Source organism: Oryzias latipes, chromosome 1, assembly GCF_053564925.1.
Source record: "Oryzias latipes strain Hd-rR chromosome 1, Olatipes_Hd-rR_3.1".
Taxonomy (NCBI): Eukaryota; Metazoa; Chordata; class Actinopteri; order Beloniformes; family Adrianichthyidae; genus Oryzias; species Oryzias latipes.
The window spans coordinates 23,786,365-23,811,882 of NC_136237.1; the positions used below are offsets into that span (position 1 = coordinate 23,786,365).

Genomic DNA, 25,518 nt, shown 5'->3' on the forward strand with positions numbered 1-25,518 from the left:
CCTGATTTTCCCAAGCGACTCTGCGGGCTTCCTTCGCTCTGGCATTCGCTGTATGCCAGACCAGGGGCCTGGGCCCACGGCTGGGGGCAGGTTGGGGGTTCCTTGGAGGGGGTGGGGGTGGGGGGTTATCTTCCTGGGGGGGTGGGGGATTTTGATTTTCCATTTCTTTCCGTTATTCTGCAAAAATACATTAAACGGTTAACGTTGAAGTACCTACAAGCTGAGTGGTGGCTTACATTTTATTGTACAATGGGCAAAGAAAAAAAACACTAAAAGCATATTTATCTAACAAACAATGTCTCTAACTATAGTTACTTTCCACACACAACAAATTGTAATAATAAAACAAGTACCTCACCTGGCTTGAGCGTTTTCTTCTGTGATTTGCGTCCGTTAGTTTGAAAAGAAAACAAATCTATTGTTAGCATAGCATTGTCGTTATTAATTGTAACTATGGATGTCACATCCAGCAAAATTATATCTATTGTAACGATCCGGCCGGACCGTCACTTTAGTGGGGTAGCGAAAGCCAACTGCTCATTGGGATGGCTTCGTTGGAGAGCTGTCCGTGCCCCATACACCGCACGACCCCGGACAGTCTCAAGCAGAATAAACAGGAGGAGAGACAATGTTAGCTTTTAAGCAACAAGCCGTAAGCAGTAATCCCCCCCCCCCCCCCCCCCCAACACAAAATCCTCCGGCGGGCGGCCGTGTCGCGCACTCAAGAGTGCACGCAGCTTGTAATGGAAATGAATACAATGGAAATGAATAATTAAAACGCAGCAAATTTGTCGTATTTCCTCGCAAGACACAAACTTATGTAGAATGAGGACATGTGTGGGTTCCTTGGGTGGGGTGGGGGTGGGGGGTTATCTTCCTGGGGGGGTGGTGGTGGTGGTGGGGGATTTTGATTTTCTATTTCTTTCTGTTATTCTGCAAAAATACATTAAACGGTTAACGTTGAAGTACCTACAAGCTGAGTGGTTAGCTTACATTTTATTGTACAATGGGCAAAGAAAAAAAACACTGAAAGCATATTTATCTCACCTTATTTGTCTCACCTTGACGGGGTTCTCTTCTGTGATTTGCGTCCGTTAGTTTGAAAAGAAAACAAATCTATTGTTAGCATAGCATTGTCGTTATTAATTGTAACTATGGATGTCACATCCAGCAAAATTATATCTATCTATATTTATTAGGGGTGTAACAATAAGCTAAAAATCTCAATAATTTGGTTGGATTCAGAGTTCGGTTCCATACGGTTCGGTCGGTACGGGCCACGGCTGTTAACAAATCTGCTTCATATAGAAGTTACTATTTGTGAACCATAAATCTTAACTATTTCTATTTTCCATCTAACAATCTAAGCATAGTTTCCACACACAAAAAATTGTAATCAATGAAACAGAAAAATATAGCTCACCAACTGTATGCCTGGGATGTCAGTCTGACTCTGAATCGTTTTTTCAGCAACTGTATCTGAAAGATTACAACTACCGTGGTAACATTTTAAATAGTTTAGTTGAAAATTATTACGGAAAACTAACTCAACTTTTATTAAATCTTTTAAAAAGAAACAGCTGCCACAATTATCACAAAATGCATGTGAGATTACAGAATATAGAGTTTCTCCTTTTTCAATTTTTGAAAACTGGTGTCCCGCAGGATTTTTGTATTTTGATAAAGTGTGCCTTGTCTCAAAAAAGTTCGAAAAACACCATACATACATACATACATACATACATACATACGTAACAAGTGTTAAGTTTATTAGTTTAATTCCACCAATTCCATGGTAAACTGCCGTTTTCATACATTTGCACCAGAGTATTTATCTGTCTGAGGGTGCTTGAACTCACCACGAGCACGCTAGCAGGTGCTAATGAACATGCGCACTTAGACTGCTGGGAGCCGTGGCTGAGGTAAGACGTGAATCGCCGAGTGTCCACCCTTATTAGTTTTATTTCTTTGTAAATTGTTCGTTAGTGTGTTACACTCATAACTCACAAAGTTGGGAATCGTGTGGTGTCAATTTTACGTAATTTGTGTTGTTTTATTTATTTTTGGCTGCTCTATATCAGCAGATCTGTACTGCTTCGCGTGAACTAGTTGAGGTTCGCGCCATTTTTCTTTGATGTTTAAATTAACTTTTCTTTCTTTTTGTTCATTTTTCAATTGTTTAAGGGGGAAAAAAAATCACACAGAAGAAACTCCAGACAGCATTCTGAATTTGTATTTTCTGTTAACCAGTTACAGATTAAAAGAGTTTGACTCGGCATCAAAGTGTGGTCTCTCATTCGCCTGAACACAACGCAGAGCGGAAAACTCCACCAGTTACTATGAGGTGCCGTGTAGGACATTATTCAGAATTAGCATTCATAGACACATATGAAATCTCTCACACACACTAGTGAAATGCTTGTATACATACAACTGAAAATATATTCATTCACATACACATGTGAAATCTCTCACATACACATGTGAAAATGCTCTCACATACAATACTGAAAATGCTCTCACATACACTACTAAAAATGCTCTCACACACACTACTGAAAATGCTCTCACACACACTACTGAAAATGCTCTCACATACACTACTGAAAATGCTCTCATATACACTACTGAAAATGCTCTCACACACACTACTGAAAATGCTCTCACACACACTACTGAAAATGCTCTCACACACACTTCTGAAAATGCTCTCACACACACTACTGAAAATGCTCTAACATTCACTACTAAAAATGCTCTCACACACACTACTGAAAATGCTATCACACACACTACTGAAAATGCTCTCACACACACTACTGAAAATGCTCTCACACACACTACTGAAAATGCTCTCACACACATTACTGAAAATGCTCTCACACACACTACTGAAAATGCTCTCACATACACTACTAAAAATGCTCTCACACACACTACTGAAAATGCTCTCACACACACTACTGAAAATGCTCTCACACACACTACTGAAAATGCTCTCACACACACTACTGAAAATGCTCTCACACACAGTACTGAAAATTTCGATAGAAACGGAAGGCATTTCAGTAGAAACGGAAGTTGGTTGATTATCGCGAGATTTAACGGCAGTCAAAAGCGTTGCTATGGTGATGTGTATCGGCAGCCTGCACTAGAAATTTCCCAGAAGTGTCTACGAAAAACCAGTGTGGATCGATGTAGAGGGCTGCATTGGGATTGCCAAAATATCGCGTGATTGGGCGGTTCGAATTGTGCTGCGGGCGGGAGCGGGCGGCAGAAAAAAACCCCCGCGGGAATCATCATGAATCATGAATATATATTAGCGGACCACGTTAGGCTTTGCGGCTTTTGGAGTCTTATGTACTGAAGCTCCGTGAAAGCACCAAGTAGAGACGCCTAATGGCCACTGTCATCTAACCTGTTGTTGGGGGTGTGCAACGCCCCGCCTCTTAGAAATTGTGTTCTTTAAAGCCTGATTCCGCGGTCGCGTGTGGGCGGAGCTACCAGCTAGAGGTTATGGTCTGATCGCTGCATGGAGCGATGTGTGCATCAATGCATGGTAGACACTGAGAATAGGGAGATCAGGTTTATTATTTTGAAGAGTTCTACTTGGTAATCATGTTTCCATGTTTGAGTTCATAAAATCATCCCAGGGAAAGTCTCTGCTTCAACTCCCGCAGGGAAAGCTGCGTCTGAATCTGACGCCGTGTTTTCATCTCTCTGACAGGGTTTGAAGCCAAAGCCCCTCCCCCGCCTCTTTACCTGCTTCTCCTCTCTACCTCTTCACCTGTTCACATCCTCTGCAGCTGAGAGTTATTTTTCCCCGCGCTCCCAGTGTATTTCACAGAGAGCACGCACGATAGTTGGGGCAGCAGAAGGATGAAAGAGCTGTGACTCTATCTGGCAACACTGCGCTGGATGAGGAAGGAAGGAGCAGGTTTCCTGGCAGGGACATGATGTCAATTGATAAAGCAGAAAAGAACCTCAAACGAGCTTCATCGTGAGACACGCATGGTGTTCAGATCTGCGTGCCGATGCCCAACTGAGGCCAGAACAGCAAAAACGGGAAATGGCTGAAGCTAAAAAAAAAAAAAGTATTTTTCCATCAGGAAAAAAATAATTCATAGATTTTCAGCTCTGTTGAACCATTACAACGTTTTTTTTTACTTTGACCTGCATCTTTACCAGCTGGTTTAGCGCGCTTCAGGCCGTCTTTCTGCGCGCTGACACACGCACACTTTTAACCGAACAGGATTTGTGAAAATATATTTAATAATTAAGTTGCACATTACACAAAGGAGGAATGCATGAAAAGATGAGGCTGGAGGAGGAACATGAATCTCTTTAATAATATCAATACCAATACCTGTTTTTTTTTCCTGCACAAAATGATCTCACGAAAAACGGTTGAATTATTGCCATGAACACGGACAGATCTATATTCAAAGCCATTTTTAGTAAGGTGTGAGAAAACTACAGAAGAAAATGCCTCCTCGCAAGAGCCAGTTAATCGTTCAGCGGCATAAAAACAAAAAATAAATATTGCCATGAATAAATAACTTGGGGCTTTATTTATGAACAAATACATTAAATCAACACCAAAGTGTTTGTAATTTAATTATTTATAAATCAGCCACGTTTTCCATGATCAGAACAGAGCAGTCTTTGTAAAATGTCCATATTTATTGTGTTTTTACTCTGACAAATAGGTGTCATTCTCTGCGTTAAATTGGAGTAGTTCGCCTCCAGACCAGGTGGTGGCGGTAATGCGCCAATTTGTTTTCGTGTCAAGCACCTTATGAACAACACCCGAAAGAAAAAAGTAGTAAGCATGGGTGTCCAAATTGCTTTTAAAATTCAGAGAACTATATAGAGAACTATATAGTGCTGCACTATATAGGGTTCTTGTAATTAGGGATTAGGGCAGGAATTCGGACACAGGTTCGTTTCCACTGAAATGCCTTCCGTCGACCAACTTCGTTTCTAATAAAGTTTAAAAAAAACTGTCTCTACTGAAATGCCTTCCGTCGTTTCTATTGAAAATTTCAGTAGTATGTGTGTGAGTATTTTGGTAGTGTGTGTGAGAGCATTTTCAGTAGTGTATGTTAGAGCATTTTCAGTAGTGTGTGTGAGAGCATTTTCACATGTGTATGTGAGAGCATTTTCGATAGTGTGTGTGAGAGCATTTTCACATCTGTGTGTGAGAGCATTTTCGATAGTGTGTGTGAGAGCATTTTCAGTAGTGTGTGTGAGAGCATTTTCAGTAGTGTGTGTGAGAGCATTTTCAGTAGTGTATGTGAGAGCATTTTCAGTAGTGTGTGTGAGAGCATTTTCACATGTGTATGTGAGAGATTTCACACGTGTATGTGAATGAATATATTTTCAGTTGTATGTATACAAGCATTTCACTAGTGTGTGTGAGAGATTTCATATGTGTTTATGAATGCTAATTCTGAATAATGTCCTACACGGCACCTCATAAGTTACATTGGTGCCGTGACCTCTTGGATTCCAGAAGCATCGACGTCATCTCGATCACCGGGAAGATCATCTCATCACTGCTTTTCAAGTTTGTTTGGTTTGGAGTGTTAATATTTAGGACTTAGTGATTTAATTAGGTCGAGTTGAGCATTTTTTTCGAATTCTGTAGTGTCTGATATTTTTTCAGTCCTGTTTTATTTTGGTTTCTCGCCATGTTTACGACACATAATCCAGACGTTGATGAATGTGTGTCTGATGGGGCGGTTAATTCGAATGTGGGTTTTGGGAGGGGATGGTTTAAAGATGTTACTGAGACTCCCCAGGTAGGAGCGTTAACAACGCCGAGGTTGAGCTCTACTCGTGTAAACCCCCCCTTACATGTTACAAACTCACAAGACACAGAGCTGAGCTCAGAATTTTAATATCTGACCTGGCTAATCAGATTGGTCAGTCTATTGCTGCTCAGATTCAAAACAATGTTGGGAGTTCTCTTTCACAGTCCCACAGCAGTTTTCAAACAGCTCCAAGTCATCCTGAGCTGAACCTGTCTGGTGTCAAACTTGTAATGCAGTCTGACGTTAAGGAACCACCAATATACAGAGGTGATGGGAGTGACAAATGCTCAGTTTATGAGTGGGTTCAGATGGTAGAGCTTTTTCTGTCTAAGAAAGAATTTCCAGTTCAACAACAGAAAACTGAAGTTTTAACTAAGTTGTTGGGAAAAGCTAGAGATGTAGTGACAGTGACTTTACGTAATCTTCCATTGACTGACGACTCTCAAACACCTGCTGTTATATTCGACTTATTAAAGCAGCACTTTGGTGAGCTAGCCTACTCTGCTATGCCCATGGCTGACTTTTATGACACCAAGCCACTCCCCACCGAAAGTGTGATGGACTACTGGATCAGGCTGAACAAGAAAATCTATCATTTTTTGACTTAAATAAAATGTGGATTTCTTTAAATGAGCTAATAATATCATAAAAGACAACAAAAATTGTAGGTCAATCTTTTCTTTGAATTATTATTTAATTATTTTCTATTTTGTTTATGTTTTGTTTTTAGATTTCCTCTTTTTTAATGCACATTTGATTGAAAAATAACATCACCGACTCATCTGTTCACACGCAACAAGCAGGAGTAGTCAAACTTACCATTTTAGTTAGGACCGTAAACTTGGCGGAGGCGGCGCCTCTCCTCCTCGTTCCGCGCCAATGGTAGCAGCCTCCCCAGAATAAACTGACGACAGAATAAAAAACAATATTTGACTTCACAAGGAAAAACTTCAGACAATCTGCGTGTATAAAATTGTTTAAATAAGAAAATGACGTGAAATTTTAAACGTTGGGCCTACACAAAGCATTTCTACATAGGTCAGTGTAATAGACGGGAAAAGTTTAATGAGGAAAACTCTAAAAAGGCTAAAATGTGTCTGTTTTCATTTGAAATCAATTTTAAAAGAGTATTTGTAACTATAAATTGTGCTTCTTTGAAAAAAAATCGTGGAGAAATGAGGTGTGTCGTATGTGAGAAAGATGTGTTTTAGAGCAAACACTTTCAACTCACCTGATTGTCGCTGGCGATTCTGCGGTCCCGCCTCGCGCGATTCACATCGGCGTGCCAGACCAGGGGCCTGGGCCCACGACTGGGGGCAGGTTGGGGGTTCCTTGGGTGGGGTGGGGGTGGGGGGTTATCTTCCTGGGGGTGGGGTTATCTTCCTGGGGGGGTGGGGGTGGTGGTGGGGGATTTTGATTTTCCATTTCTTTCTGTTATTCTGCAAAAATACATTAAACGGTTAACGTTGAAGTACCTACAAGCTGAGTGGTGGCTTACATTTTATTGTACAATGGGCAAAGAAAAAAAACACTAAAAGCATATTTATCTAACAAACAATGTCTCTAACTATAGTTACTTTCCACACACAACAAATTGTAATAATAAAACAAGTACCTCACCTGGCTTGAGCGTTTTCTTCTGTGATTTGCGTCCGTTAGTTTGAAAAGAAAACAAATCTATTGTTAGCATAGCATTGTCGTTATTAATTGTAACTATGTATGTCACATCCAGCAAAATTATATCTATATTTATTAGGGGTGTAACAATAAGCTAAAAATCTCAATAATTTGGTTGGATTCACTTCAGAGTTCGGTTCCATACGGTTCGGTCGGTACGGGCCACGGCTGTTAACAAATCCGCTTGATATAGAAGTTACTATTTGTGAACCATATATCTTAACTATTTCTATTTTCCATCTAACAATCTAAGCATAGTTTCCACACACAAAAAATTGTAATCAATGAAACAGAAAAATATAGCTCACCAACTGTATGCCTGGGATGTCAGTCTGACTCTGAATCGTTTTTTCAGCCGTTGGTATTTTTTATATAACTGACAAAATACCCACGTGCCGTTTATTCGGAACATCCCATCTGCACGGATATGACTGCTTTGTAACTGTATCTGAAAGATTACATCTACCGGGGTAACATTTCAAATAGTTTAGTTGAAAATTATTACGGAAAACTCACTCAACTTTTATTAAATCTTTTAAAAAGAAACAGCTGCCACAATTATCACAAAATGCATGTGAGATTACAGAATATAGAGTTTCTCCTTTTTCAATTTTTGAAAACTGGTGTCCCGCAGGATTTTTGTATTTCGATAAAGTGTGCCTTGTCTCAAAAAAGTTCGAAAAACACTGCATATACATACATACCTCAATTGTTGTGCGTAATTAAGAGATAAGAGAAGCAGTCAGCCTTATAAGCTCAAACTTTAATGAAAAATACATAGTTGCAGGACTTCTAACAAAGAAAAAAATTATTACAGAGAATTTTTAAAAATAATTTTTCATCATGTAGAAGTTTTAGACCTCTTTGACATGTAATTTAAATGATTTAGAAAAGCCCTACAATAATTCAATAGTAAGTAAATAACAATACATAATGACAACATAGATATATAAGTCAATAATAATAATAATGGATTAATAGTAAATAATAATAATAAAATCAAATCAAAGTCAATAGTAATAAATAATAATATATCAATAATAAGTCAACAGTAAGTCAAAAAGTCAACAACAGATTTGCCCAAAATAAAAGGAATAAGAAGATAAAAAAAACAATAGATTTACCCAACTGGTTCATGTGAGTGATCAATTTGGTGTAACCCAGAAGTATTGTGCCGGGTTTCAAGTGAGAAGTTTCCACAAATTAATTGCAGATAGAACGTGTTTACACATTTGACAAATTTGTTTGTATTTTTGTTAATCATTGAGTACCTCAGTCCTTCACACACTGTGGTTCATGTGTTTCTACCTTTGGTTTGGTGCTGAGTCTCAGTGTCACTGTCAAAGAACTAAAGCTATTTGATTTACAAATTTAAAATAGAAAATTATTACATTTTAGATAAATTGTATGAAAAATATTTATATAAAATTGGGATTTTTTTTAAGTTTTAATGTTTTCAAGTAACTAGAACAAAACTTTGATTAATAAATCATAAATTCTTACTTTGAAAATTCAACAGAAAAGCTCTTATTCTGAAATATCTTCATATCCAACTTTATTGGCATCAGCTGGAGCTGCAGTGAAATGCCACTTCTACTAATGAAAAGAGGTGGAGCCTTCTTCAAGTGAAAGCGGCTGCTGAGCAGCACTGGAAGCACCGACCGGACGTCTGTGATGACCAGATGTTCACAGATCCCCTGATGGCAGTACATCGGGAAGCCCACCTTCAGCTTCAGATCCTGGAGCAGCGTGTCCTCCATCTTGGCTTGTGTGAATGGTGGGAAGTTATGGGATTTGGCCCAATTTATAGTAGTTCTGCACCACAATAAATAGAAAGTTCACCAACAGAACTGCTTTAAATATGATGCACTTCTGCATTATGAAGTTTGTTTAAACACTTTTGGGAGCGTTTCTACTAACAGACTTTATTGATTTTAATTCATTTTAAAATAAAGTAAAAAAAAAGTTTGATTTTTTTCTTTATGTGTGACGACAACACATACATACTGATGTCTTGGCACTCTGGGAATCTCATGTCATTGTAGAAAACTCCCTCAAAGAAAAAAAAGGCGGACTTGAAATGATCCTGAAACAGAATATGTCAAAGTATTACCTTCAGGTTAAGCTTCTTTTCAAGTATCACAATCACTGCAGCAGTTTGGTGTAAAGTCAGATCCGAGTCACCTTGCAGAGGAAATCTGGAGCCATGTCTGGTGTCCTGCTGAAGTCGCCGCACACTTGCAAGTCGCTGATGCAGCAGATAGCGTCTCTGAGCTCGGTGAGGTTTTGGGTTCAAAGTGGTTCATCAGCAGAGTCATCTGATGTAATTAAACTGTGTAAGATGAACTAATGGTTGATCTGCTTCTCAGGAATCCAAACAAAATGATTTTTTTCTTGTCAGACTGTAAGTCAGAGACGACTAAAATGTACCTTCTCAAAAACAGCAGGGTAGTAGACGTTGATGGTCAGAATGATTTCCCCTTCAGGAATCCGGTCACTCTCTGTTTTTGGTGTCCGGCCAACAATTAGACGCTCATGGTTTCACACAGACAAAAGAGTCTTAGGTTACTCTTCTCAAATAACACACTTCAGGGCTCCAGACTGCGAGCAATTGGTCGCATTTTGCGACCAAAATTTGAGAGTGTGCGACTGAATTTTACATCCAGTCGCACATGCGCGACCAGTAAATTTGCCTCCCCCACCCTTCGTATTTTTTATACATTAAACGTGGAAGGGGCACGTCAATGATCAATGAAATAATTAATGAGACGCAAGCGCACACGGACGCAGGAAGACACACACACTCGCGCACATACTCATGAAACGCGAGCACGTACACTCTCGCGTGATGCCTGTGTGCGAGGCGGCCACTGCGTGTGAGAAGAATAGGGACAGCCACTGTGAGTGGCTAAAATGCGTGTAGGGGGAGGGGCCTAGAGATAATCGAGTGCGCGTAAACATCTGTGGGAAGGAAACGGAGAGACAAATATCAAAACCTGATATAGGCGTCTGAGCTATGAGCAAGCGAACTATTGATTCGTTCTTCCCACCTGCGGCTAGTGTACCAGTGCCAGAGTGTACAGCAGGGGTCTCAAACTCGCGGCCCGCAGGCTATTTGCGGCCCCCAAGATGATATTTTGCGGTCCCCGCCTTAATATGAAGGTTTAATGTTACTGCAGCCCGCCAGTTTTAATGAATGACACTTTTTCATTGTCGTGCGCGAAGCTGACCAACCAATCACAGTGGGGTAAATGACTCTTGGGGGCGGGACAATGACAGGGCTTGAAAGCAGGAAACCTGACAGCTCCCTCCCCGGACCACATTAAGGAGTTCCTTACTTTCCTTTAGAACGTATTTATTCGCTCGTAATTTTCTAAATACATGCAGTCCGTGCTGAACTTTTCTCTGGGCCGCACAGACCCGGAGGAAGGTTTAGGTTTTGGTTACGGTTACGGCGGCGCATAAAACGGTCCTGCGCGGTTGTTACGGCAGCACACCGCTCCCTCAGCTGAGGAGAATAAATGTCCCACACCTACATGCGTGACAGCTAACGGGGCTTGAACTTTAAACACGTGCGAGCAACAACAACATTAGTTTTAGACACACTGAAAATACGTGGGGAAAATGCAACGATAGACGTGTTTGAGATGAACCAGCGGCTCGCCTAGATCGTTGGGGAGACCGGGGGGGGGGGGCTGTGAGATGAAAGCGAATCTGCAGCAAGACTGAAGGAGGACAGGAAATTAAAATTGTCCTTAACATTCAATTTAGTTTTAATATTCTTCTCCCCCTTAGTATGATCTGTGTTATATATTTTATGATTATTTTAATGTTTTGTGATGTATGTAGCCTTTTTTTAATGAATTGGTATTTTAAATTATTTTAATTAATCACTCCACTACAAAAACCATCAGGACACATGTCCCATAATGCATTGTTTTGTAGTCTGTAGGGCAGCTTTCAGTCAGTTCAGTTTCCAGCTGTGTCCGGGTAGTTTTGCTCCTTGCCCCACCCCTTTCTCGATTGACAGTTGATGTTGGAGCAAAAACAAAAATATATGTCACACACCAGGTGATCTGTGCAGCGTTGAGTTCACCTGGGTGATCTCAAACACGCTTATTGTGCATCTTGGCTGCACCTATTTGGTGTCACAAAGATACATTTGTACTGTCATGACAGTGATGCTTTTGTTTTGTTGCATCTTCAAAAGTGCAGAATAAAATGTCACACTGAATTTGAAACAGCACATTGTAATTTCTGCATCTATTATTAAAGTTTTTATAAGTAATACAGTGGAAATTAGTAGATTTGGTTAGAATGTTGATTTACGGTATGCGCCCCTAAATTTTCTGGTTGCGCCCCTAAAATTTTCAGTTAGGGGCCACTGTGCTCCTAGTGAAAAAAGTTAGTCTGGAGCCCTGCACTTTGCACAAATGGGACTAACATTTTTTTTAAACATGTCTTCACCCTATAACAAGGCTGATCTGCTGATTCCAATTTCTGCAGGTTTTTAAAAATGACTTGTATTCCACAAACACTCCAAGTGTCCTCATTGTAGCTTTGCTCACATCACTGCCATAAGATCAAGAGACGCTGACTGTACCTCTGCTTCTTCCTGCTGTAGTCGTAGTCTAATCACTGGCTGCAAATGCTGCGTTCTCAGCTTTATGGTGGTTTTTCTAATGCTAAATAAGGGTTTTCGTTCCAAATGTTTTTGTTGCTAGCGACGTATGACTTACCCTTGCATAAGTTGCCATCTGGCATTCTTTACCTATTCTCCCCCCTCAAAAAAAAATACCAAAATGACCATATCACTGATAGAAAGTCTGACATTTGCTACACTGGAGGACGGTTCAGCAGTCTGCCTTCCTTCACAGCAGACACTGGCAGAATCTCAGGCTTGTGTAGAGGCAGATAAAAATGGGGGTTAAGATTGATTTCACATGCAAGTCAATCAACAACCGTACCCATATTTAAGGGAATCGGAGCACAGAGAAGGACAAAAGTGAATTTTCTCATCCCCTAACATCGAGTTAGCTTGAATGACTTTAACGTAACCCACCAGCTCATCAGCATAGAGATCATGTCGGTTCTTGTTGACCTTTAGTGAAGCTTTGTGATCTTGCCTTGTTTTTCTTTGTCTGTTGGAGGAAAGAGAACAGATACTTCATCAAGCAGCATTGGAGCTTAAAACAGTAGAACTATTAGTGAGATGTTTTTACATCAGAGTTTTCAGTGTTGAGTCTGGAGGAACAACTTCTGTATCAGGCAGCTCATCTTCAGCATGGCAACGAAGGGAATCCAGGCTGGAAAAAAAAAAGATAAGTGTGACATCTGATTGGGATAAAGTCGTCAAAAGTAAGAGAATGAACTCAAGCTTATTATTAGCTTTTTGATAGAAGTCAAGCTACTTCCTGTTGGATTGTTGAGAAAATTCCAACAGAAGGCAAAGATTATAAAATTATTTAAAACGATTTGTAATTGTATTTTTTTATATTACTCACAATGTGTTACAAATAATTGTCTGTATTCATCCAAAAGTGAATGCACAAGTGTTTTTATATGAATAACTTAAATATTTAGTTGCTTGATATGGAGTCAAATTATGTTAAAAATATGAATTTTAAGTTGAAAGGACATTTTTGTAATTCACTTCCTGTTTGTTAGCTTAAGCGCATCAACGCAACTCGCTTTCTTTAACTGCTGCAACTTGGTTTATTTTAAGAGGTACAAGTTTAATACTTATTTATATGAAAAAAATATTTATTTACAAAAAAAAAAAACACACTTAAAAAACGTTCCTAAGTAGCTGTGTCTACCTGCAGACAGATCTGAGCTCAGCCTCCTCAGTGACTGACTGATCCCCATCGCTTCTGCAAAGTTAGCTTCAAATGTGTCTTTGTCTTCTTGTTGGTATGAATAATCCTTGGGCCTCAGTCTTGTCATCCATTCGTCTCGCACAGAACCGATGAGAAACGGTTTGGTGTTAACGCCAATGTATTCATATTCAGGGATGTTTGTGTCTGGAAACGTCGACTGCTCGGACGCCGCCATGTTTCTAAACAAGAGGACGGAAAAAAACGTAGAAGAAGAGGACTTTTCCGGGCGATAGGCATTATGGGTAATGTAGGAAAATTACTCATTTATTTCTCAAAACTATTTGAGTAAAACGAATCCTTTCGGGTTCTGAAAATATGTGTTGTTCATATTGTCATTAATTTCCACACAGCTGTTTGTTGAATTTTCCCATGAAAATTAGCAACATTTAAAAGTGTGTAGCCTCTCAAGGAATTTAAGCCACATTACTCAAATTCTTTCTTTTACTTTTTCTTTGTGGATTTTCCTGTCTTTAATGCCCGTAGGCTGTGTAAGAAAGAGCCTGACAGCCATATCATAGATAGATAGATATACTGGTATTCCTTTGTGGGAGACTGATAAAATAATCATTTAGTGTTAACAATCGTGCACATGAGAAAGCACAGCAAAACAGTTATTAAAACAAGCTTATTATTTAAAAACTATGATGAAGGTTTTTGTAATAATAATAGGAACATGATTTACTTTTACATTCCAGATCCACAGAACGGTTTTGAGTTAAAAAAGGGTATGTACAGTACTCCAAACTTTACTGCCATCTACTGGTGAAAAAAAGCTTTACATGTTTGGAAATTTCAGTTAACAGTGGGCCCAATTCTTGAACCTTAAGAATTTATTATTTTTTGGAAAGTAATACTTTCTTTACTCTCTTAATTGAATTTATCCACAAAAAAATAAATTAAAAAAAACAACTCAAAAATTTGTATTAGGTTGACACTAATTAACTGAAAATTGTAATCCAACCCAAATTGGATTGAGTTTTGATTACAATTATTGTTCCACCTACTAGCTATATTTAAAGTAATGTATCAAATGTTTTAGCTATATTCAATAACATGGAGTGTTATTGAACATTTTTAATGTCAATGTGAAGACCCACTTAAATGAAAATCGTGGTTTTACTGTTGTCAACATGTTCTTGTAGTGTTTTTCTCCTTATGGAGGACAAATAATGTACATCCCAGCCAGCAAAGCCAAGTGGGCCCCATATGGTTTAAAAATGGGCAGAAAATGTGGGCCCCGAATGGTTTTGTCCGCAGTTTCCGTGGTGGCCCCAACTGTGTATGCCCACATAGCCTTGAAGTGGGTGCTGAGTGGGTGTCAGATAGGCCCGAGGTTGGAAAATAATATTAGAACCCATGTAGGGCCCATATTTTTGCCCATGTGGGCTGGAAGTGGGATTGAAACAGGGCCTATATGGGTCCCAACTGGGTAAACTACCCAAGACCCACTTTGGCCCCACTAATGTGTCTATCAGTATCTTATATGGGTTTTATGTGGGACCTAAATGGGCTATAATGTGGGCTATGAGTGGGTTTGTCCGCAGTTTCCGTGGTGGCCCCAACTGTGTATGCCCACATAGGCTTGAAGTGGGGGCTGAGTGTGTTTCCTGTAGGTCACAAGTGGGTAAGTAGCATTAAAACTGATATTGGGCCCATATTTTCACCCATGTGGGTTAGAAGTGGGATTAAAACAGGACCCATATGGGTCCCAACTAGGAAAAGTACCCAAGACCCATTTTGGCCCCACTAATATGTCTATCAGTATTGCATATGGGTTTTATGTGGGACCTAAATGGGCTATAATGTGGGCTATAAGTGGGTTTGTCCGCAGTTTCCATGGTGGCCCCAACTGTGTTTGCCCACATGGGTTTGAAGTGGTTGGTCAGTGGGTTTCCTGTAGGCCCCAAGTGGGTAAGTAGCATTAGAACCATACTCATAGTTAACCATAACTCGTAGTTCTTCTTCTGTGGGCTGGAATTATGACTGAAACAGGGCAAAGATGGGCCCAATCAGGTAATCATCCATGACCCATTTTGGCCCCACTTATGCATCAATTAGTATTGCATATTGGGTTAATGTGGGACCTAAATAAGCCACCATGTGGGCCATGAGTGGGTTTGTGCAGTGTTGCCATGGAGGTCCCAGCTGTGTTTCCCTACAGTGCTATATACCAGTGAACCATTATAGGGTCTTCTTTTCCATCTAGCTTTCCTAAAACCCAAATGAGAAGATTCTGTAAAATCCCACTGTTTCACAACATAATTTTCCAAATGACATCAACAAAATGCTTTTTAAAATGCTTCAATTTAATAAAAGAAAATAAATTATCCTGATCCTGCATTATGAAAACGATATACAAGACCATGGCAAGGTCACCCAAAGGTTTCAGGGCTCCAGACTGCGACCAATTGGTCGCATTTTGCGACCAAAATTTGAGAGTGTGCGACTGAATTTTACATCCAGTCGCACATGTGCGACCAGTAAATTTGCCTCCCCTACCCTCCGTATTTTTTTATACATCAAACGTGGAAGGGGCACGTCAATGATCAATGAAATAATCAATGAGACGCGAGCGCACACGCACGCAGGCAGACACACACTCGCGCACATACTCATGAAACGCGAGCACGTACACTCTCGCGTGATACCCGTCTGTGAGGCTGCCACTGCGTGTGAGAAGAATAGGGAAAGCCACTGTGAGTGGCTAAATGCGTGGAGGGGGAGGGGCCTAGAGATAATCGAGCGCGCGTAAACATCTGTGGGAAGGAAACGGAGACAAATATCACAACCTCATCATGTCCGTCTGAGTTATGAGCAAGAGAACTATTGATTCGTTCTTCCGACCTGCGGCTAGTGTACCAGTGCCAGAGTGTACAGCAGGGATCTCAAACTCGCGGCCCGCGGGCTATTTGCGGCCCCCAAGATGATATTTTGCGGTCCCCGCCTTAATATGAAGGTTTAATGTTACTGCAGCCCGCCAGTTTGTATGAATGACACTTTTTCATTGTCGTGCACGGAGCTGACCAACCAATCACAGTGGGGTATATGACTCTTGGGGGCGTGACAATGACAGGGTTTGAAAGCAGGAAACCCGACAGCCCCCTCCCTCCCCGGACCACATGAAAGAGTTCCTTACTTTCCTTTAGAACGTATTTATTCGCTCGTAATTTTCTAAATACATGCAGTCCGTGCTGAACTTTTCTCTGGGCCGCACAGACCCGGTGGAAGGTTTAGGTTTTGGTGACGGTTACGGCGGCGCATCAGACGGTTTATGCGCGGCTGTTATTACGGCAGCTCATCGCTCCCGCGGGAGTCGGGTCAGCTGAGGAGAATAAATGTCCCACACCTACATGCGTGACAGCTAACGGGGCTTGAACTTTAAACACGCTCGAGCAAAAACAACATTAGTTTTAGACACACTAAAAATACGTGGGGAAAATGCAACGATAGACGTGTTTGAGATGAACCGGCACCTCGCCTGGATCGTTGGGGAGACCAGGCGGGGGGGCTGTGAGATGAAGGGGAATCTGCAGCAAGACTGAATGAGAACAGGAAATTGGAGTTGTACTTAACATTCAATTTAGTTTTAATATTCTTCTCCCCCTCAGTATGATCTGTGTTATTATATATGTTATGATTATTTTAATGTTTTGTGATGTATGTAGCCTTTTTTAATGAATTGGTATTTTAAATTATTTTAATTAATCACTCCACTACAAAAACCATCAGGACACATGTCCCATAATGCATTGTTTTGTAGTCTGTAGGGCAGCTTTCAGTCAGTTCAGTTTCCAGCTGTGTCCGGGTAGGTTTGCCCCTTGATCCCACCCCTTTCTCGCGATATTTTTGTGATGATTAACAGGTGATGTTGGAGCAAAAACAAAAATATATGTCACACACCAGGTGATCTGCGCAGCGTTGAGTCCACATGGGTGATCTCAAACACGCTTATCGTGCATCTTGGCTGCACCTATTTGGTGTCACAAAGATAAATTTCCATCCGTTTTGTTTAGTATTTGTACTGTCATGACAGCGATGGTGCTGTCAGTTTACCTTGTTGTTGCATCTTCAAAAGTGCAGAATAAAATGTGACACTGAATTTGAAACAGCACATTGTAATTTCTGCATCTATTATTAAAGTTTTTATAAGTAATACAGTGGAAATTAGTAGATTTGGTTAGAATGTTGATTTACGGGATGCGCCCCTAAATTTGCTGGTTGTGCCCCTAAAATTTTCAGTTAGGGGCCACTGTGCTCCTAGTGAAAAAAGTTAGTCTGGAGCCCTGGGTTTAACAGATAACACACAGGATCTAACATACTACAGTTACTTAATAAAATAAAGAACAACTTCACTTGGTACAGTACAATATCAACAACCTTAATGTGTGCCAATTATGTGACGAATAAATAAATAAATCCAGTAAAACAAAATACTCATGGCATCCTTGACGGTTCCTGAGAACAAGCTCCATCGGCTTGTTATTCAAGGTCTCTTTGAGTCCTTATAGCTCGGTTTCCTCCCCTGTCACGAGCTCCAACAAACCATTTGGAAAGGCCCTTCTCCACTTCCTTTAGTGGGACTGGTTGGGTGCTGGCATTTTTCTTCACTGCCCCTAAAAAGAAATCACAAAAAACAAAGTATTCATTTTAGCCTGGGATTAAACTTACTAAATCATTTGTCAGTGATGAATATAGATTAATAAATTCAAATCCAATTACCATAGAAGACATCAAAAAGACACAGCTAGCAGAACTTATTCTCTCCATGACGTCCAAACAGGTTATATTGCAGAGCCAACTCATTGGACATGAGGAAGCCCATCATTCTTCTGGTTGCATCGTCCAAGAGTCCCCAATTACTCCAACCACAGCAACCTTTTTAAATAGAGAAAATATCACAAGATAGAAAGATGTAGTTAAACGTTAACAGCTTAATTACATATATAAATAATAAAATGTTACTTTAAGAATAAACTTACAACTGCTGACATGAAATCTACATCGGCGAGTCTGTCACGACAACTTGAGTGAAGCTGCAGGTGACCTGACCAACACAAGGGACAAAATAACTAAACTCTGAAATAACCATTCCCTGAAGCAAGTATTTAAGTAACTCTAGGATGATATATATATATATATATATATATATATATATATATATATATATATATATATTTAGCATAATTAAAACTATTAAATGCTTCCAGAAACTCAATAAAGGGGCCTATACCCTGTTATTTTTAATCCCTTAATAGTAAGCAACATCCATATATATGATAGTATTACCTTTGGCACACACACAAAATGATTTTTTAAATTAAATATCGGTTATTATCCTGAGTTTCTTTCCAAACTGGAAATAACAGGACTCATTCTCTGAGTCACCGGCTTTCGCTCTGTGTGTGTGACGTCAATCTCGGCAGATAGAGCCGGCCTCAGCAGCGTGTCTGCGTTTCTCCCAGGAAAACAAAAACACATTCAAACTTCTGCAAAGGTGGATGTGCATATTCTGAATATAAAAATAAAGCGCTTTTTGACAAACATTCTTGCTCATCGGAGAAAGTGGGTGTGTGTCTGTGGGCGGGGCCGGCAGCGCAGACTCTTCATGAACGGGACCGTTCTCAATGTGTCCGTCACGTCACCTCATGAGAACCCGCTCGAGTTTAGAGGAATACTCAAATGCTTGAATGGGTCGAAATACCGCTTGGGTGTCTTTTTGTGAGGAATAAACATTATAATACACTAAAAAGCAAAAACGAAAAAGATTTTGCATTTTATGGATCTAAACTCGCCGATGGACTGATTAGTATTCATTCATTTTACCGAGAAATTCCGGTCATTTTTCAAAATAAAACGAACTAAAAAACATTTCACACAAAACCTGGCCAAATTATATCTGACCAAAACAAGTTATCCCCGCAAGATCCAAATCAAAACCACTAAACTGGACGGAAACCCGCCGAATCTGGCAACTGACAACTCTGTTACTAGGATGCGCTTCCTAGTTTGATGCCTCGGTGAAACGCCGACACACACTGGCTGGATGATCGGTGACGCGACCCACCACTACTTGTCATCATGTCTGCAAATAAACCTGCTGCACGTGGAAACTAGTCGTCTGCCCGTTTGTGACACCGGCTTCTTTCAAATGCAAAAGCCGCTGTAACGTGGATGGATTCAACTGCAGAACAGAACAACACTCCCGAGCTGCGCATGCTTTTATGAACCACATTTATCATTGCCAGTTAGAGCTGTAAGCGAAACACAAAACCAGAAAGGTATCTTACCTTGATATCAATAAATGGCCTGGATGAACGGTGCGACAGAAGTGCAGAATCTCCTTGAGTTGAAGGAACAGGACGACTGACTGAAGCCGTACCAGGAAATGAGCGGGAGATTCAAAACGCAACAACCAGCCAATAAGCAACGCCTGCTTACCACTTTGAACTCCTTAAACCACCCTGCTTGCCCCTTCGAGAAAAAATTAAAACGTCCATACTATTTTTTTTTTACTTTTCACCAGTCAAAATAGGTTTTTGTAATAAGGCAGGTTTCTACTTCAATATAAAAGTCATTTTATTTACATTTAAAATTTTCTATAAAAACTACATCCAGCATATGAACACATTTTATTTCAGTAGTAGTGTCAGGTAAGTTTGCATGACAGATGTTAAACTATTTTTTGTAAGCTAACACAAGTAAAAGAAAAAATAACAAATTGCTCTTTATGCTCATTGTGATTAAATGATAAATGGCGTATACTTATATAGCGCTTTCTACCTTCTTTCAAAGGCCCAAAGCGCTTTACAGTCACAGTCCCATTCACCCATGCACACAAACATTCATACACTGATGGCGGCTCCGCTGCCGAACACTGGCGCCAACCTCCCACCAGAGGCAAGGTGGGGTTCAGTGTCTTGCTTAAGGACACTGCGACACATGGGCGTGCAAGGCGGGAATCATACCTGCAATCTTACGACCATGGGTCGACCGCCCTACCGCTGCACCACGGCCGCCCCATATTAGTGCAAATGTAACTGGTGGAGTTTTCCGCTCTGCGTTGTGTTCAGGCGAATGAGAGACCACACTTGGATGCCGAGTCAAACTCTTTTAATCTGTACCTGGTTAACAGAAAATACAAATTCAGAATGCTGTCTGGAGTTTCTTCTGTGTGATTTTTTTCCCCCTCAGCCACGGCTCCCAGCAGTCTCAGTGCTCATGCTTATTAGCACCTCCCCCCACAGCATGTAAAGTAATACAAAAAGAACACGATAAAAAGAGAAAACTGCACCGTACCTGGTTAACAGAAAATACAAATTCAGAATGCTGTCTGGAGTTTCTTCTGTGTGATTTTTTTCCCCCTTAAACAATTGAAAAATGAACAAAAAAGAAAGAAAGAAAAGTTAATTTAAACATCAAAGAAAAATGGCGCGAACCTCAACTAGTTCACGCGAAGCAGTGCAGATCTGCTGATATAGAGCAGCCAAAAATAAATAAAACAACACAAATTACGTAAAATTGACACCACACGATTCCCAACTTTGTGAGTTATGAGTGTAACACACTAATGAACAATTTACAAAGAAATAAAACTAATAAGGGTGGACACTCGGCGATTCACGTCTTACCTCAGCCACGGCTCCCAGCAGTCTAAGTGCGCATGTTCATTAGCACCTGCTAGCGTGCTCGTGGTGAGTTCAAGTACCCTCAGACAGATGAAATACTCTGGTGCAAATGTATGAAAACGGCAGTTTACCATGGATTTGGTGGAATTAAACTAATAAACTTAACACTCGTTACATTCACCCCTCCTAGAATTCCACCAAATATTCACAACACATCGGCAGAGAACCAGGTTCGTGCAAAGAAACAGAGACCAATTTCGCAAGAATCAAATTCTTGAATCAGTATAGAAAAACTATCTGATTTAACAGATTAAAAGAAGTAAACAGGTTGATCAAGTCCGTTAACCCTTTTAGAATACAGAGATGCAGCCTACATCCCTAATTACACTGGTCAAAATAAACTACTAACCAAATGTCATAAAACACAAACATCGACAGCAGATGAAAAGAAAAAGACCCAACTAAACTGTAGGTCACACCCACACAGGTTCCTGCATCATGACTTCTATAAATCTGGTCACAGGTTTAACTACGCGACCCGTTCTAGATACAAAGTACCCTGGAACATGGGCTGAACTCACTGGTGGTACAGATCTATAGTCACTGTTGGATTCTTTGTGTCATGAGTCAAGTAAGGGACTAGTGTCAGTCAGAGGACTGGTCACATCAGCTCTTGGTGAGTCACCATCAGCACCGGCAACGACTGGTGGGAGATCAGGGGTAATATCCTCTTCAAAGTCCCCCAAAACACTGTGGGAACCAGACGCATCTGATCCCAGACTAGTTTTCACTGAACCACCGATGATGCTGTTGTCACACCCAGACGAAACCCAAGTAGCGGTCCGCTCTTCCGGAGAATCATGTAGGAGGCTATTCAGGTCACTCAGATCCACGCTTTCTGTGTTACACCCCTCCGAAGTTGCTCCAACACCAAGATGTTGTGACTCAACAACAGGAAGGAAGCTTACATCAAGCAGCAGATTCCTGTGGACAACTTTGCAGCGTCCGTTCGAATCCTGTATTTTGTAGACATGAATTTGTGGTTGACAGGCCACAACAGTGTAGACTGTAGGTTCCCATTTGTCAGCCAGTTTCTTCTTGCCACGTTCACCTCTATTGGCTAGGAGCACTCTGTCGCCAATCTGGAGGGCAACACCCTTGATTTTTTTGTTGTACCCCTTTGCCTGATGTTTTTGCTGATGCACGGCGTGCTGCTGTGCCACTTTTGCAGCCTCTGCAAGGTTTGTGAGAAGTGTGGCTGAATAGGTGGTGAAATCAGTCACATCAGAGTCATGAAGAACTGACCGGAACACTATATCAACAGGAAGACGGGGAACACGACCAAACATTAGATAAAAAGGGGCAAACCCTGTAGTCTCATGGACAGTGGCATTATAAGCAAACGTCAATGTCTGGATTTGCTGAGCCCACTCCTGCTTTGTTCTTAAAGGGAGTGCTCTGATCATGTTGCCTAATGTGCGGTTGAAACGCTCTGTTCCTCCGTTGCCCATAGGGTGGTAGGCAGTGGTGTGAGACTTAGCCACACCTGACAGACGCAGGAGTTCAGACAACAGTTCGCTTTCAAAATTGGCCCCCTGGTCAGAATGGATGCGCTCAGGGAAGCCATAAATGCAAAACACATTATCCCAGAGCTTTTTGGCAACTTGTTTCACTGACTGGTTGCGACAAGGAAAAGCATGGGCCATCTTCGTGAAGTGATCGGTTACAACTAACACTTCCACAGAACGCTTGTTCTTGTCCTCCGCTGACCAAAAGTCAATACAGACTAGCTCCATAGGAGCAGTGGTCCTTATGCTCTCTAGCGGAGCACGCGCGGCTGGTTCTGGAGTCTTGGCAAGAACACAACGTGGGCAACACCGGACATATTCAGAGACGTCTCTTTCCATATATGGCCAAAAGAACCGCTGCCTAGAAAGATGGAGAGTCCTAGCCTGGCCCTGATGACCAGCTAAATCATGGACACCTTCCAAGGCCTTCTTCCTGAGATCAGTGGGTAGGACAAACTGGAGCCTCTTCATCTTGGTTGCTGGATCTTTAGTTTCCCTATACAGAAGTCCATCTCTGACCACGAGTCTCTCCCAGGATTTCAACAGAGTTAGTTGGCTGGGATTAAATCCAGACCTTTCACGTCTCGAGGGGCGCACTTTGCGGATGAGAAATGGCAGCAGCTTTGAGACTGTGACATCCCGTCGTTGACTGTCCTCCATTTCACTCAAGGTGAAAGACGGCAGAGGCTCAGGATCGGTGTGCTGCAGTGATTGCACATGTTGAAGGAGACAAACAGCTTGAGTTTCTGCACCTCTTTGCCAGTGATCATAGTGCTGGAAAACTGCCTTAACCTCCGGAGAATGAACTGAGTTTGGGGTGGGAACGATGGTGGTGTGCAAGAGCTGAACTTCCTGGTTATGTTGGAGACCGAGTCTGAAAGCATCTTGCACCATGTTAACCTCAGCCCCATCAGCTTCCTGGATCAATCTGCTGTATGGTTCCTTCAAGAGTCTGTCACTGACGGGTGAGGCACAAGGTTCACGGCTTAAAGCATCAGCCACAACATTTTTAGGACCTGGGATGTATTTCAGGTCAAAGTCGTAGGCTGAAAGCTTCGCCACCCACCGTTGTTCGTAAGCATCCAACTTTGGTTTGGTGAGCACGTGGACCAAAGGATTGTTATCGGTCCATACTGTGAATTTGTGCCCCTTAAGCCAGTGACTGAATTTCTCTGTGATGCTCCACTTCAGGGCCATGAACTCGAGTCTGTGAGCAGGGTATCGTTGTTGCGATTTGCTTAAGGTTTTACTAGCAAATGCAACTGGACGGGCTTTATCTTCACCAACAGGGAGCTGAGATAAAACTGCACCAAGGCCGTCTAAGGATGCATCAACAGAGAGAATAAAGGGCCTGTTGAAATCTGGGTGGGCCATCACAGCACAGTTCAAGAGAGCACTCTTTAGCTTCTCAAAAGCCTCATCACAAGCTGGAGTCCAGTCCGCTTCAGTCAATTTCCTGAATGTCCCGACTCCTCTTCTCATTTGAGGGTGTTTGCTCTTCCGCTTCTGTCCAGCCGTGAGAGCGAACAGAGGTTTTGCAATAGCTGAACACCGAGGGATGAAACTCTGATAAAAAAACACCATCCCTAAGAAGGACTTCAGTTTTTTTACGGAGGGGGTAGAACCATCAACATCCATCAGAGACTCTTTGGGCATGTTGGAGATCATAGCCACTCTGGAAGGATCCACAGATACTCCCTCTTGGTCAATAAAATGTCCCAAGAATTTGACAGACCTGCGCAGAAGATGGCATTTCTTTGGACTCAGCTTGAGATGGTTATCCCTCAGCTTCTGGAAAACAACATGCAGTCTTTGAAGAGCTTCTTCCTCAGTTGGAGCAAAAACTAGCAGATCATCTAAATAACAGAGTAGACTGGTAAAGTTGAGGTCTCCAAAGATATTCAACATCATGCGCATGAATGATGCAGGGCTATTACAGAGTCCTTGGGGCATTCTGTTGTACTCGTACAGCCCAACAGGGGTAGTGAAAGCGGTGTAGTGCTTGTCTTCTTCACACATGGGGATGTTATAAAACCCTGATGTCAGGTCCATTGTGCTAAAAAACGTATTGCCGCCTAGAGCTGCTAGACAGTCAGCCTGGTGAGGGAGCGGGTGTGCATCCTTTAGTGTCCGTGCGTTCAACCATCTGAAATCCGTACAGATACGTACGTTTCCATCTTTCTTCCAGACCATAACCAGAGGAGATGCATATTCGCTAACTGATTTGCGGATGATTCCCTTCTCTTCCATATCTGTCAGGACCTGACGTAGCTTTTGGTAATGAGCTGGAGGCACCCTGCGATATGGCATGCGAAAGGGTCGTTCGTCCGTCAGGTGGATGCGATGAACAAAACCCTCTGCCTCACCACAATCCAGGGGGTGACGCGAGAAGATGTCTTCATACTGCTCTATCAGTTCCACGAGTTTCTCCTTTGAGCGAGAGCTAGCCTGACAGGAGTCGATGTCAAGCTCACTCAATCCCAGTTCATTCAGCTTGGCTTTAAGGTCATTTTGTGAGACAGATGGCCTAGGTTGGGATTCTGAATCTCGAACCTCACTGGTGCAATGATTCTGGCTCAGGCTGAAATCCTCAATGGCAACACATGTCGAGACATCAGCAACTTTGGAATTTCGTCTGAGAATGACCGGTCTGGTAAGAGGGTTGGTAATCTTCAAAGGAACCCATCTGTCCCCATACATGGAGGTGACGAGACGTCCCACCAACATGTTCCTGGGTCTGGCTCTAGAAGAGCAGGGCTCTACCAGGATGGTGCTGCCTGGTGAAACAGGAGAGAAGGTTGGGAGTTTCCCCCACACCAAATGTTCCTTTTGTGGAAGAAGAGTAACTGCACGAGGCAACCTTACTGTTCCAATGAGGGAAGGAGCGTCCGCCCCCCTCCATCTCACTGAACAGGACATCATGTCAAGGAAATGTTCATATTCAGGAAGAGAG

General features: G+C 41.6%; 1 non-coding gene across 7 annotated transcripts; it reads right to left on the minus strand.

Annotated features, from left to right (window-relative positions):
• Nucleotides 1-145: 145 nt before the first annotated feature.
• On the minus strand, nucleotides 146-21,383 carry LOC110014056 (uncharacterized). 7 transcript variants are annotated; one of them, XR_013657885.1, is made up of 17 exons: nucleotides 19,660-21,383; nucleotides 18,352-18,416; nucleotides 18,092-18,247; nucleotides 17,807-17,985; nucleotides 13,313-13,551; nucleotides 12,716-12,799; nucleotides 9,924-12,634; nucleotides 9,678-9,825; nucleotides 9,497-9,579; nucleotides 9,218-9,308; nucleotides 7,437-7,455; nucleotides 7,048-7,255; nucleotides 6,636-6,720; nucleotides 1,424-1,479; nucleotides 1,048-1,078; nucleotides 359-377; nucleotides 146-177 (listed from the first exon to the last, which is right to left on the minus strand). It is a non-coding gene; the product is annotated as an uncharacterized LOC110014056 (transcript). The 7 variants fall into 7 exon arrangements; XR_013657886.1 differs by lacking the exons at nucleotides 146-177; nucleotides 359-377 and having other exon boundaries at nucleotides 1,048-1,479; nucleotides 9,501-9,579; nucleotides 19,660-21,382; XR_013657884.1 differs by lacking the exons at nucleotides 146-177; nucleotides 359-377 and having other exon boundaries at nucleotides 1,048-1,479; nucleotides 19,660-21,382.
• Between the last annotated feature and the right edge of the window lie 4,135 nt (nucleotides 21,384-25,518).